The following is a 14913-nucleotide window of genomic DNA, read 5'->3' as shown; positions in this document are numbered from 1 at the left end:
ACAGAAACAGGAGACACAAAGCTAGTACAGTGGGTTGAATGGTGACTGCCTCAAAAAGATATGTCTACCCAGAACTTTTGAATGTGGCCTTACTAGGAAAAATGGGTTTTGCAGTGTCAGTAAGGTAAGGGTCTTGAGTTGAGATTATCATGTGTACCATTGGCCCTAAATCCAATAACAAGTGTTTTTATAAGAGAAAGAGGGAAACGAAAAAGGACACACAGGAAAAACAAAAACACATGAAAACTGAAGCAAAAATTGGAGTATGCAGTCCAAGCCAAGGAACACCTAGAGCTATCAAACAAGGAAGCATTCTTTTCTAGAAACTTCACAGGAAGTACTGTGGTGGCAAAACTGATTTTGTGAGTCTGATACCCAGAACTGTAAGAAAATGCGCTTCTGCTATTTTAAGTCACCTAGTTTATTTCAGAGATATAAGAAGTCAGGAGGATTAGTTTCTATTGCTGTTTAACAAATTACCACAAATTTAGTTGCTTAAAAACAGTGTAATTTATTGATTTACCATTCTGGAGGTCTGAAGTCTAAAATGGTTCTCAATGGCTGATATCAAGGCATTAGCTGGACTCAGTTCCATCTAGTTTCTAGGGGAGAATCTTTTCCTTGGCCTTTTCATCTTTTAGCACCTGCCTCTTGTCTTGTGGCCCCTCTGTCTTAAAAGCCAAAGTGGCCAGTTGAGTCTTTCTTACCAAGAAAGGGAAGGAGACACAATTCTGAACTAGCAGGATAAATGACGATGAAAGCATACAATTCTAATAAATTCACAAAAAGAATAGGCCTGGGACCATGGATACTGGGGGGAAGTTCCCATCCCCCACCTCTGCTCCACACTATGACCTCTCACCTCCTGACTCATATCCCAGGATGCTAGAAGTACTCTCTTGCTGCATAATATCTGGCACTTATGTTTAAAATAGTCTTTGTTCCCACTAATTGATTCCATGAAAATTGACCTTGCAAAAACAAAATCTTGTATAATTCATTGAAAATGAATAAAACTTATTTGCATGTAAATTATATTACTTTTCTAAATCTGTAATTCATATTTTCCTGCTTCAAGTAATTATTTCAATGTGTTTTATTCAAATACGGGTTCATAGAATACTTTTGCTATTTAACTTAATTTGGTTCTTCATAAATTTCTTCTCTTCAAAGAAAGAGAATACCAACACATTCTGGATTTAATCAGCACAGGTTGCATTGCTATTACTTCTAAAGATAGGAATAATTAGTGAACAATTTTACCAGTTTTTTTTGCCTTTTGAGACATGAAGCAAAAATTAAATAATGTTATTAGGCTGTAATGTTTCATTAAAAAATTTAAATTACAAGTTAATATGTAGAATAGTAATTGATGGAAGCATGGATAATGAACTCTCCAGATTCCTTCTGAAAGAAACCCAAAGCACTAGCTTATGTCACTGAAAACACACTCCTTAGCCATATTTTCTCTTTATAAAAGAATACTAGCAAGGAGATGGTGAAACATGGAAAAAGTTTTCTTCCTATGATGCATTTACTCATATAAGATACCTTGTCACATATTATCTTATGGTATTCTCCTAGCAACTCTGTAATGTACACAGGATACATAATATTGTCCTAATTTTATAAAAAAGAAAATGGGCCCAATAATATCCTAAAACACATGGGACTAGGGTCACATCTTTTAACTCTTTGCATTCTGTGGCCTTTTATACCATAATGTTTCATTTAAAATTTGAAACTACAAATAAGTATACAGAATAGTAATTGACTTCAGATAATGACTTTGTAAGTTTTAGAATGTTTGAAAAAGGATGTATCCAAATTAATGTAGTAAAAATATATACTAAAATTTTAGTCTTCTGGATTCTTCCATTATCTGAAATTTATTAAGTTTGGGGTGGGAGGTGGTTTTGAATTATGAATATTCGCATGTGAGAACAAACTATGTATTACTAGGTGATGGCGAGAGTCTTGCTTGAGTATTCTCACACCATTGCCATCATTACTTTTTTCAGAAATGATACCTGTGCTGCAGGGAATGGGTGAAATGCAAATGGATCATCTCTCCTTCCTTCTCGAACATTAGGGAGAAGTTACATAATGACACTTACTTGTCCAGCTACTCTAGGAGCCATCATTAGGAGGCCTGGCCTCTATGGGCCTGGGAAAATCCTCCAATGAAATGGGAGAGATGATGAGTTTGTGACTGCTTGGAGACCAGTACCTCCTCTCACTTATCCACCTTCTTCCCCAATACTTCCCAGAAACATGAAGGAGAAAGGTCTGTGCTGAAAGGATCAGTGGGAGTCGCACAACTTGGTTTAGATCAATAGCAACAGCAGTAAACTCAAGATCCGAAGCCATCCCTTATTGCTAGCAGATTGAAGAAAATACACAAAAGAACATGTTGATAACTGATTATCCAAGTCTCTAATTTTATATAAATTTTACTAAAATATTTAAAGATAAATAAAAGTTATATTTAAGCATTTAGTGTATTTTATTTATTCATATGTTTAAAATTTTTAAAATACAATTTTATTTTTACATAATATAGATTAAATAGATTTTGTTGTGCTAGTCACAAATTAGATACATTGTTTACAAATAGAATTATATACAAAGTTTCACATGACTAATAATTAAAATTATTTTTTAAAATGTGGCCTCTTCTTAAATTGGATACAATAGGCTAGTTGATAAATTAAATTTTCAGTGTATCTGGTTATTCATTATTATTGTTGGATACTACATTAATTTTTTAATGAAACAACTACTTTTTTAGAGCATTTCTAAGTTTACAGAAAATCGAGCCAATCAAGGTTGCCATATTCTCCACTTGTCCCCTACCTTTGTTTCCTCCCTTAACAACTTACCTTAGAGTGGCACATTTGTTACAATTAATGAGCCAATATTGATACATTATTGTTAACTAAAATATATAGTTTGTATTAAGGTTCACTGTTTGTGTTGTATAGTTCTACGAATTTTGGCAAACGCATATCACACGTCTACCATGTGGCTTTAAAAATTGCCAAAGATGGTGCTTCCACTACAGACAATGGCTGTAAATCCACTGACTCTTAAAGTCAATGAATACCAGGAGGGTAAGAAATCAAATCTTTTGAATTCTATCCTGTTTTTTTTGTTGTTTTCTGGAAAGTCTTTCCTACACTATAGAGTCTGAGGAAAATTATATCTAAAATCAGAGGGCAATGAATACTTATATTAAACTAGGTAAGTTCCTAAAAATCAAGTGACTTGATAATATAAATCCTTTGGTACTAAGTGAATGAACCAGTAGCTTCTAAAAAGATACATTGTGATGGAATCAATGATGAGATTCAGAGTGAAAAAAAATTCAGTCTATTCAAATGATTCACCTGCTCCAAAGACCCATGGCATCAGGGACAGCAGATAAAAGGGAGGACAATCCTCGGTTCATTGCCCGACTGTCATTTTGCCAAAGTGATTGCATCTACTCATCTCTTTAACACTGGCTTTTCTGTGTCCTAAATGCTTCAACAGATATGGACATGGGGTGAATATTAATGTGGCTTTGATGGTAACTAAATGTGTTCAAGTGATGGTACAGAAACACAGTTACAAGAAACCAACATCACTGAACAATATAGATCTGAGGATTTCAGAAGTTTAAAAAATTCATGGCCATAAGCTATCATTTATTTTACAGTTCTTATGCAATAAACATATTTTCTAAATCCTTTATAAATCACATTCTATACATATACTGACTCTCTTTATATCATGAAATTTTAATCCTGTATATCATGACAGGATTAGAGAAATAAAAGTTCTAATCCAATATATTTGGAGAAAGCACTAAATTTAACCAGTATTGTTCTGGTTTTAACTACTGATTTTTAAAAAATAAAATTTACAAAAAAACAATTTAATTATGGGTAGCGGTCAAAAGGGTGTTATTTATCATGTCAAATATAGTAATATATAATTGCTTATATGGTGTCTGTGAAGGCTCTAATACTCTTTCAGTTACTCAGCTTCCTTTCTACTTGAATGATTTCATGTGTTCCTCATGCAAGCTGTCAATCTTTTCATTCTAAGGAATCTAAATTATTTCTTTTATTCTATTTTTCCAGCTTTTTGGAAAGCCATCTCCTTTTCACCTCCTTCTTCACCTTAGCCCTGCCTTTTCCTTTTCCTCCACAAAATCATTCAGCTATTTGAAATTCAGATCCATTTCTATTTATGGAGTATTCACAGATGATTCATAGTTCATTTAATTCAATAGTATTTGTGTGCATGTTAGGTAATAATTCCCTAATTATATATAAATTATCACTGCTTTATATATCTTGTGCAGTGCTGTAATTCTTTTTTATACATGTACCTCTTCTCTTTCAAATCAGATTATAAATAATTAGAAGTTGGGGTTAAGTTAAGAGCACACCACAACAGATTCTTGTGTGATTTTTATATTTACAAATGTGCTTGACATGTTACATGGAATTTATTTTATACTGCAGGTATCTCTTCATCCATTCTGGGCTTTGGATAAGTTTCTGTGTAAAAACATTCCTTTGTAGAAAATGTACTTTGGAGGTAACACAGCAAGCTGGAGAAGTAGGAGATACCAGCCATTGTCCTCCCATCAAGAAAACAGCCCAACAATTAGACAGTTATTAATGAACAAATAGCTGCCCTGGCAGGGCTGAACAGTCTAATTAAGAGCCTGCAGTCACACAAGGGAGCAAAAAATGAAAAATAACCACACATAATTGAGTGCTGAGGTGTTCAGTGCAGCTGAGACAGCTGGGGATGGCCAGTATTAAAGAAGGGGGGGGGGTGTCAGCAGGAGCCATGCTGTGGGTGGCACTGCAACCCCAGTGGCCTGTTCTATGCAGGAACCAGTTAGCTGTGTCTCTGAGCAGCTCAGCAGCTCTGGTGACAGCAATGGACCCCACAGCTTTCACAGCATGGGGGCCCGTTGATGCACGTAGCTGGGCACCAGTGACTTGCTGGTTAGAGGACACCGGCAGTTTTCTCCACCAAGGTAACCAAAAGCCATGCTGCTGCTCTCCCCTGCCCCCCTCCAAGAAGGTGCTGCTGCTGCTGCTGCTGCTATACCATCTTGGGACAGGGGCTGCCAGCCTTTTCCCAGACCCATGCACTACCCGGACCCCAGAGCCACAACCACTCCATGAGCACCTGAATTCTGGATCCTGGTTCCATAGTCATTCTGACTGAAACACTGGAGCTGTAGCCACTGTGAACTAGCTGGCATCCCAAACCTCAGGGCTGCTGTTCACTTGGGACCACAACTCTGTAGCTGCCCCAGACACTGCTGTCAACACTGCAGGAAGGGCGCCTGCCCGGGAGACGTCAGTGCCATGGCCAGGGCTGGCAAGCCCCTCGGAAATACCAAAGGTCAGGGCAGAGATAAATGAAACAGACCCGAAGAGAAACAATAGAAAAGATCAACAAAAGCAGGAGTTGGTTTTGTTGAAAAGATAAAATTGACAAACCTGCAGCTAGGTTCTCTAAGAAGGAAAAAGAGAAGATTCAAAAATATAAAACCAGAAACGAAAGAGAAGACATTGCAGTGAACACCACAGAGCCACAAAGGCTGTCCGAATGAGAGTGGTTTACCTGGAACCTTCCTTTAACACATAGGTTTCCATCTGTGTTAATGTCATAACCAGATTATTCAGTCAATAATATTTTCAGTTTTTATGGTCACAACATAGTGGCTACATGTACATATTTGTTAGGGGTATTTATATTCCTCCTTAAATTTTTCATATAAATTGTATTTTACCCAGTGTCTTCTGAATATCTTCTTCTGGTTGAGAGTTGAACATCATTAAAGAATTCAATGATAAATATTTTGAAGCCTTCACTTGTTCTTTTGGTGGAATTCAGAATTTTCTTTTTCACAGACTCGTGCACAAAGATGCCATCTAACAATTGCTTACATTTTTAAAAATATATTTTATTGATTATGCTGTTGCAGTTGTCCCATTACCCCCCTTCATTCCCTTCTACCCTGCACACCCTCTCCCACCCACATTCCTCCCCTTTAGTTCATGTCCATGTTTCATAAGTTCTTTAGCTTCTACATTTTCCATACTATTCTTACCCTCCCCCTGTCTATTTTCTACCTACCATCTATGCTACTTATTCTCTGTACCTTTCCCCCATCTCTCCTCCTCCCACTCCCCTGGTGCTAACCCTCCATGTGATCTCCATTTCTGTGGTTCTGTTCCTGTTCTACTTGTTTGCTTAGTTTCTTTTTGTTTTTGTTGTAGGGGTGGTTGTTATTAATTGTGAGTTTGCTGTCATTTTACTATACATGTTTTTTATCTTCTTTTTCTTAGATAAGACTCTTTAACATTTCATAAAATAAGGGCTTGGTGATGATGAACTCCCTTAACTTGACCTTATCTGAGAAGCACTTTATCTGTCCTTCCATTCTATATGAAAGCTTTGCTGTATAGAGCAATCTGGGATGTAGGTCCTTGCCTTTCATGACTTGGAATACTTCTTTCCAGTTCCTTCTTGCCTGTAAGGTCTCTTTTGAGAAATCAGCTGACAGTCTGATGGAAACTCCTTTGTAGGCCACTGTCTCCTTATCTCTTGCTGCTTCTAGGATTCTCTCCTTCATTTTTACCTTGACTAATGTAATTATGATGTGCCTTGGTGTGTTTCTTCTTGGGTATAACTTCTTTGGTACTCTCTGAGCTTCCTGGACTTCTATTTCCTTTGCCAGAATGGGGAAGTTCTCCTTTATTATTTGTTCAAATAAGTTTTCAATTTCTGGCTCTTCCTCTTCTCCTTCTGGCACCCCTATAATTCGGATGTTGGATCATTAAAGATGTTCTGGAGGTTTCTAAGCCTCTCCTCATTTTTCTGACTTATTTCTTCATTCTTTTCTGATTGTATGTTTTTTTCTTCCTTCTGGTCCACTCCATTGATGTGAGACCTGGGTTTCATTCCATCACTATTGGTGAATTTTTCTTCATTTCACTTATTGTAGCCTTCATTTTTTTAATCTAATTTGTGACCAAAATCAGCCAATTCTGTGAGCATCCTGATCACCAGTGTTTTGAACTGTGCATCTGATAGGCTGGCTATCTCTCAGTCTCTTAAAAGTACTATTTCTGGGGCTTTCATTTCTGTTTGAGCCATCTTCCCCCTCCCCCTTTGGTCTGGTCGCACCTATTATGTATGAGGAGTGGAGCCTTAGGTGTTCACCAGGGCAGGGCACCCCAGTGGCTGAGTTGTGATGTTGTATGTGGGGGCAGGGTCTGAGAGAGAACAATGGCACTTGCTCCTCTCTCTGTCAGACCTCAGTCCCTTCCACTGCTCCCCCCCACCCCGAGCAAACTGGGCCCCTATGGTGCCAATTCCCACATGGGTGGGCTTGTGCACCCCGTGGGACTTTCCAAGGACCTGTCCTGTGAGGCTGAGAGTCTCTCCCTGAGCCTCAACCCCCACAGGTGTTTTCAATCAGTGTCCTGAGGCTCTATTTCCCAGTGCTGTGATCCTGGGTTGCGCGCACTGCCTTGCTTCACAATTGCCGCCTTGCTGGGTCTGCCAGTTGCCACCCCTTGGCTGGGGTCTGCCAGCTGCCACTTGTGTGCTCAGGGTCCACCCGCTGTGGTCTTGTGCGCCCCAGATGCCTTACACCCGGTCCCAAAGCTCTCTGCTCTCCATGCCGTGACCCGTGCCTGGTTGCTCAACTCTGTCCCTCCTACTGGTCTGGATGAACAGGTCTGTTTTAACTTCTTGGTTGTCATATTTCCATGCAGCTCAATTTTCTGTCACTTCTTGTTGTTATTCTGTTTCTAAATTGTTGTTGTCCCTATCTTGGTTGTGCCAGGAGGCACAATGTGTCTACCTATGCCTCCATCTTGGCTGGAAGTCCACAATTACTTACATTTTTGTCTGCAACTTTAATAGTTGCTTGGTTATAGCAGAGCATTTTCCCATAGTAGAGGCCAACTGTGAAAATATATATGGTAGGGAATGATCTACTTTAAAAATGTGACAAGCAAATAATATCTGTGAAATAACAACTTTAATATGCTGGTCATATTTTTAATATACACTAAATAAACATAAATTTAGTATAATAATGTTCCTCCTTTAATCACCTGTAATTACTTTACTCTTATTTCCATTACAACAGCCATGCAAGTTTGTTAATTTTATTTCTCTAGTAATTGATGTTCAAGCACCGTCCCATTGATAAGGCAGGTTCAAAACTTAAGTTGGATACAGAAACAATCACAACAACTAGGGTTTATTATGGTCAGCTTATCCGAGACAGAAAGAGGCAATTTTTCACTCTATTTCTTTAGTGACTTGGTTATTCAAGCTTGGTGAAATGCCTTGCTGTGAACTCTGGTTTGAGGGATTTGAGGACCTATTAAATCCAAACTATTTGTCCTCCAGATCCTTGTAATGTAGCTGATCCAACACACGTGGCTTGACAGTTTCACCCTTAGAGCAAAAAGAGCATCTAAGAAAGTGCTTAGTTTTGGAGGAATGAGTGTGGAGAGAGAGAAGTTTGGAAAAGGAGAGAATATTTTCAAAGCATGTAAAACTTGGAGAAGGATTTTTCCTGAGATATAGTATAGCTTGCAAACTTGCAAACACAATGAACACACCGTTTACTTTGGGGGTCAGGGGGGCAAGGAGACTAGAAGGAAAATTAAGAGTGCAGCTCAAGTAAACTTTACCTAGGGCTGGTTTTAAAGACTGTAGTAAGGAAACACTTCCTCCAGACACCTAGGATACTTACGGTAGCTGGCTGAATATCTTCAGACTAAATGCTTCAGATGGATTAACAAAACTAGCAGTGACTGAGTGAGTCCAGGGTGTGCTAAGCACCACAGATGCTGTAGCTGGAACAATGCATTGTACTGTTTATGTCTGGAAGATATAAACTTTGTCTCTCTTTTCCTTGGGCAGGGATAATTTAAGCCTTACACTGTATATACCTTGTCTTTCATTCAGGAGAAAAGGGGGTATTGGTGCTCTACTAGTACAGGGAGTTCTCATGGGAAAAGAAAAACATTGGCCCAGGAATGAAAACTGCCAGATAAAATGATTACAATTTATTGTTTCACTCTCTGAGTCCACCCAGTTATGTCATGGGATAGTGTATCACATATGTACATATACAATGGAATTTGTATTCAATATAAGAAATATTTTTTTCTTGATTATTTCAAGTATACAATTAGGAGAGGTTCATTTTTCCTTATTTTGCTATGGGAAAAAGATTTTATCTGATGTAAGATATGTTAGGTCAAAGTGTCATTAGACATTTTGTTCTTTCTGAAATTGTGAGTGCAAAATTGTAGGAATTAGACTGGCTATGTTGTACTGGTCTTTGAAGCCTTAGTACTTAAAATATTTTAATGGTGAACAATGTATTCCCAATATTTCTTTTTCCTTATTATATCAAGCACTATTTTTTTCTATTAGGTTGAAAGAGTATAGATTTCTTTCAGATTATAAAGCTGTGAATGAAGAGTTTATGGCATTTAGAAGGACATAATGACATCTAATTCATTTTGCTGGCATCTTTTTTCAGTTGAATTAAAGCTATCTTTGTTGAAAGAATACTATACAGTGATAATGGTAACAAATTTTATAAAATTTGGTTTATTTCCTAAATACACCCTTTTGTTTATATATTAAAATTGTTCCTATATTTTATATAAACAAAGTATTAACTGGCAACTGTGTTCTTGTGGCTTTAAAATGTATGGAAATTCATTTTAGTTAATGATTAGTTAAGATTTTTATTTTTATTTTTTGTTTCAGGAAATTATATCTTAATTAATTTAGGAGATTACAGATTTGTTGGAAAGATATCTATGTACATATGTAAATGCATACATATGTATACATATATATTATGCATATATGTATTATATATGTATATGTACATATTGGATATATATGTATTACATATATTATGTATATATACATGCACACACACACAATCCAAAAAAGCTGGAAAAAAAACTGGACAGACACACAAAAAAACTTGTTAGAATTGAGCTACATATAGATCTTTGAACTATTGGTTTTTAAAAAACAATTGAGACACAGCGGCATATTTCTACACTGTATGCCTCTCTTTACCAGTTAGCTTCTTTATCCTCTTCTTTTTGTTTTCTCTCTGCCTTATTACTTTCATGTACTTATAATTTTTTTAACCTTATAAATTAAAATTTATTAAGCCCTTACCATCCTCTGCATTCTCTTCCTTATGACTGTTCACTTTCTGTACCTGTCATTGCTCTTACACAGTCACTTGCCATGCTCAATCTGACCATCATATTGGCTAATTCCACCTTTCATTCTAGACATGACAAATGACTCTTCAACCTCTGACCTGGTTGCCTTTGGATCATATGATCATTTGCAGTCCAGTCTTTGTCAGAAGCCACATCACATGGGTTAACAGTTCATCAGAGAGGGAGCTAGAGCATTTTCTTTTAGGAGAAGCTATAGATTAGGTAGGAACAATATTGGGTAAAATTGAGATAAAAGATTCTACCTTGTCTAACACAAAGAAAGTTTACTCCAACATTATGCATTATTTTTCACTTACATTTTCTTATTTAGCACTTAATTCACACATGATACATATACACTATGAATTTATGGTAGAATATATTGAACTTTGTATTTCTTCCTAATCCAAGAATAAGGGTAGTTTATCTAAGTGATTTATAAAGAAAATTATCAGTGATACTGACTGCTGATATGTTTCTTTTTAAAAAAGATTTTATTTATTTATTTTTAGACAGAGAAGAAGGGAGGGAGAAAGAAAGGGAAAAAACATCAATGTGTGGTTGCCTCTCATGCACCCTTAACTGGGGACCTGGCCCACAACCCAGGCATGTGCCTTGACTAGGAATAGAACTAGCAACACTTTGATTCACAGGCTGGCACTCAGTCCACTGAGCCACACCAGCCAGGGCTGCTCATATGTTTCTTGAAGGCCAGGTAGGTCATTAGTGATCTCATATCCTACATTTTATAAGGCGATACCTCCACCACCCACACCATTTATAATCTTCAGAAGGCTTGCTTCCTGATAGGCATATATTTCCTATAGGATTGTACTCCTTGGTATTTTGTATTCTTGGATATATCAGTAATGACCCCTGTAAGTGCTTCTGTCCAGTGGGACTTATGCTTCTTTCTTGTCTGGCTTTTTTTGGGTATATTTGGAAGTGGCAGTGGTATTGAACCTAGTATTTCCATGTTTATTACCATGGTTTTCCATTTCAGGATGTTCTTGGTACTCAGTGCTGCATAGAGATTATTTTTTAAAGATTTTATTTATATATTTTTCAGAGGGAGAAGAAGGGAGGAAGAAAGATAGGGAGAGAAATGCCAATTGGTTGTCTCTTGCATGCCCCCAACCAGGGACCTGAGCTGTAACCCAGGCATATGCCCTGGCCAGGAATCAAACAGGTGACCTTTTGGTTCACTGGCTGGCACTCAATCCACTGAGCCACACCAGCCGGGGAAGATTCTTTATACTAAATGAATGGCAGTTCTCAGTTGATCTTTCTTGTTTGTTTTCCATAAAATGAGAATAAATGCTGTGTGAAGTATGCACTCCGATTTTAAAATAAATCCTTAACATAAACACATTAATCTTGTAACTCAAGTTACATAGCTATTATTAGCAACTGTGTGTGGCATTGTAATATTTGATTGTATAAAGTAGACCTATCACACAGTATTATATGTGCTCCTAGCCCTTCACTGAAATTGTAAATGCTTAATCATGCAATTCCACATTACAAAATTTCAGTCTGAATTTATAATAGTAATCTCAAATTGTAATTAATTCATTCACTGATTCCTCAAATATTCCTTGAAGTTCTACTGTGTTTTGGGCCTTTATGTTACATATTAGAAATATAGATATAGAAATGAATGTCCTAGAGCTTCATAGGGAGGATCATAAAATGTGTGGTGCTTGGCAGGACAGGGGAATATGTGCTATGAGGAGAGTGCATGCGTGTGCTGGGGGACCTCCCATATGGTCACGTAAGTCAGAATGGCAAGAGAGGTGTTCCCGAGGAGTTTCCGTGTGAAATGAATTTTAATCAATTTATCTAGGTATAATATACATATAATAAAATGTACTCATTAGTTAATATAATAGGTTAGTGAACCTCTGGCAAATATAGACAGCTGTGTAAACTCCATCCTAAGTAAGATATAGAACTTCCAATATTCTGCCAAACTCTCTTGACTCTTTACAGTCTTTGCTTGTGAACCCCTCCCCATCAGCAGTCCTAGGATGAATAAGTTTTGAAATGAGTTTTTCACAGGCCTGTAAGTTGTTAACTCTTTTAGAAGAAGGAGAAAGAAAAGCACATGATTTAAAGTAGGTATTCTATCAGAGAGTATAAGGAAGGCAAGGCTAGAGAAATTAGTGCAGTTAGAAGTATAATACAAATGAAAAATAATGAAGCCTGTATAATGGAAGAGAAGACATGTCCAATTTGAGAGAAAATTAGTAGTAGAATGTATAGGGCTTAATAATAAATTGTTAAAGGAAAGATTTAATAAAAAGAGTACTGAGAGATATTCCCAACTTAAGTGATTAGATGATGTAATTACCAAAAATAATGAAAATAGAAAGAGAAACAGCACTGAAATGACCAGTTCAGTGTCAGCCATGCTGAATTTCAGCACCAATGTGACTTCCACATTTTAGCAAAGTCTGGCAGGAAGTTGGAAATATGGGTCTGTATTTCTGACAAGATATATGGACTGTTGAGAAAGATATAAAATCATTAGTATGTAGATAATTGTTAAAACCAGAGAGAAAGTAAGTAAATAACAGAAGAGGGCTAAAGATAGAACAGGGAAAAAGGAGTCTTTAAGGAATGCTGGAGAAAAACGAAAGAGGTATATCTAGCAGCAAGACAGGATGGCATGTAACAGAGAACAATATCTTGGACATCAAAGGCTGGTGGGTTCCATAATGCTGTTGTGCAATGGCACCACAAATGACATGGAGGAAAGAAAGTAGAACAGGGATTAAACATTTTCAGATTTAAACATTTTGAATCTAGGTAGTCCATGGTGATTTTAGAGAAAGTAATTTCTTTGATAGGAGCAGTCAGACTGAAATGCAGAAACATGATTGAGGAAAAAGAAATATAGACAATGCATATAGAAAACTGAAGAAGCTTGAATATGAGGGAAAAATAGATGGGAATAGTGTTATAGAAAATTGTATAACTGAGGGGGCTTTTTCTTAATGGGAAATAAGTGATGAATTTTATGCAAAGGAAATAGAGACCATGAGAGAGTGTGGGATGGGGGGAGAGAAATCATGAAAAAGGAGATTTTTTTTCCTTAGAAAAACACAAACAAACAGGGAACTTATTGGCTCACACACCAGCAAGGTGGTCCTGGCTGTGGAAATGGCTGAACCCAGATACTCAAGCCATGTCATCTTCTCCTGCTTGTTTTCCTTTGTGAAGGCAATATTCTTACATAACCACACTCCTACCCCTTGCCCTGAAGTGGTCTCTCTCAGGTCTAGGCTTATATTCTAGTTCTCCCAGCAAAAGGAGAACTCTTTCTCACTTTTCCAACAGAAGATTTGGTGTTATGTCTCACTGACCTGGTTTGAGTTACCTGTCCATAATTGTGAAGTCAGTATACTGCATCCTCTTGGCCACAGTGGTTGTACCTATCCTCCGGGGCTGGGCATTGGGTTGGTCCCTGCAGAGCCACACAGGATGAGTAGGGGTGATTACTCCAAGAGTCATCAATTTGCTATATTGGAATGAAAGCTGATGAAATTCTGTGCCAGTAAAAATGAAAGATGCCAAGAAGAGATATTTAATAGAGTAAGAACACTGAAGATGTAGAAGGGGATGGTATTCAGCACAGATGGAGGGATAAGGCAATGTGGGCCCTGCAATTCAACTACTGGATAGACTGACTGACAGGTCGGGGTGCGGGCATTTGTACTTGAGGCAGTTTCCCCAGCCCTGTGTTTATGCAGTGTCACCATGTGACTATCCTTGGATGGCAGTGGAAGGAAAACCGTGCACTCTGGGGGTCACTTAAAACTTGTTCATAACAAGTACTTCTGTTTTAAGTGTTATTCTGTGAAGCATCATTTCCAAGTCCAGAAACGTAGGTGGCCTCTGTTGTTATTAATTACCTCTCAAGAGTTGGGCCTGCTTCCTCCTATTAAGTGTATGTTTTTCTTGTGCTATTCTGTTGCTTAGATTTTTTTCCTGAGATTCTTTCTACTGCTTTCTCATTGGATTTTCTTATCTTTTCTCACATTTGTTTCCTTGTGATAGAGCAAGACTCCGTTTTCTGAGTTTCTTCTGTAGCTAGCTACATTATACTTCTTTCACTAAAGCATTCTTGTTTTTCTTTGTTTAAGCTGGGGGAGATGTGTGGGTGGGGCAAAGAGAAAGTGTAACAGTGTTTCTAGAGAGAGAGGGTGTGAGTGGAAATAATGGGGGTCATATCAGTAGACCTTTATCTTGTGTCCCTTTCCTGCAGTTCCAGTGATGACATTCCTGATAACATTGGCAAGAATTTAATAGACATGTTTTTTCCTGATTTTTAATATATACTTCAGTAAATTACTGGTTCAAGTCATACTATGATTTTAAAAAGTTAAAGGGGAGGGTCTAGTAAATCTTGAGAAAATGTTAGACCTTAATGTCAATGTGAGACAGAAATATTTTGTGTGTGAAATAGGCAAAAGTTATTCTTTGATATGCAAAAATAAAATATTTTATATAAGTGTGACAATAAACAAATTTTATAATAGCATGAACATTATACAGTAAAAAGTAGAGTACTAAAGTATTCTGTGAGAAAGGTCAATGCCAGTTA

This window comes from Phyllostomus discolor, chromosome 4, assembly GCF_004126475.2.
Source record: "Phyllostomus discolor isolate MPI-MPIP mPhyDis1 chromosome 4, mPhyDis1.pri.v3, whole genome shotgun sequence".
Classification (NCBI taxonomy): domain Eukaryota; kingdom Metazoa; phylum Chordata; class Mammalia; order Chiroptera; family Phyllostomidae; genus Phyllostomus; species Phyllostomus discolor.
Note: the sequence above shows the minus strand (reverse complement) of the source record.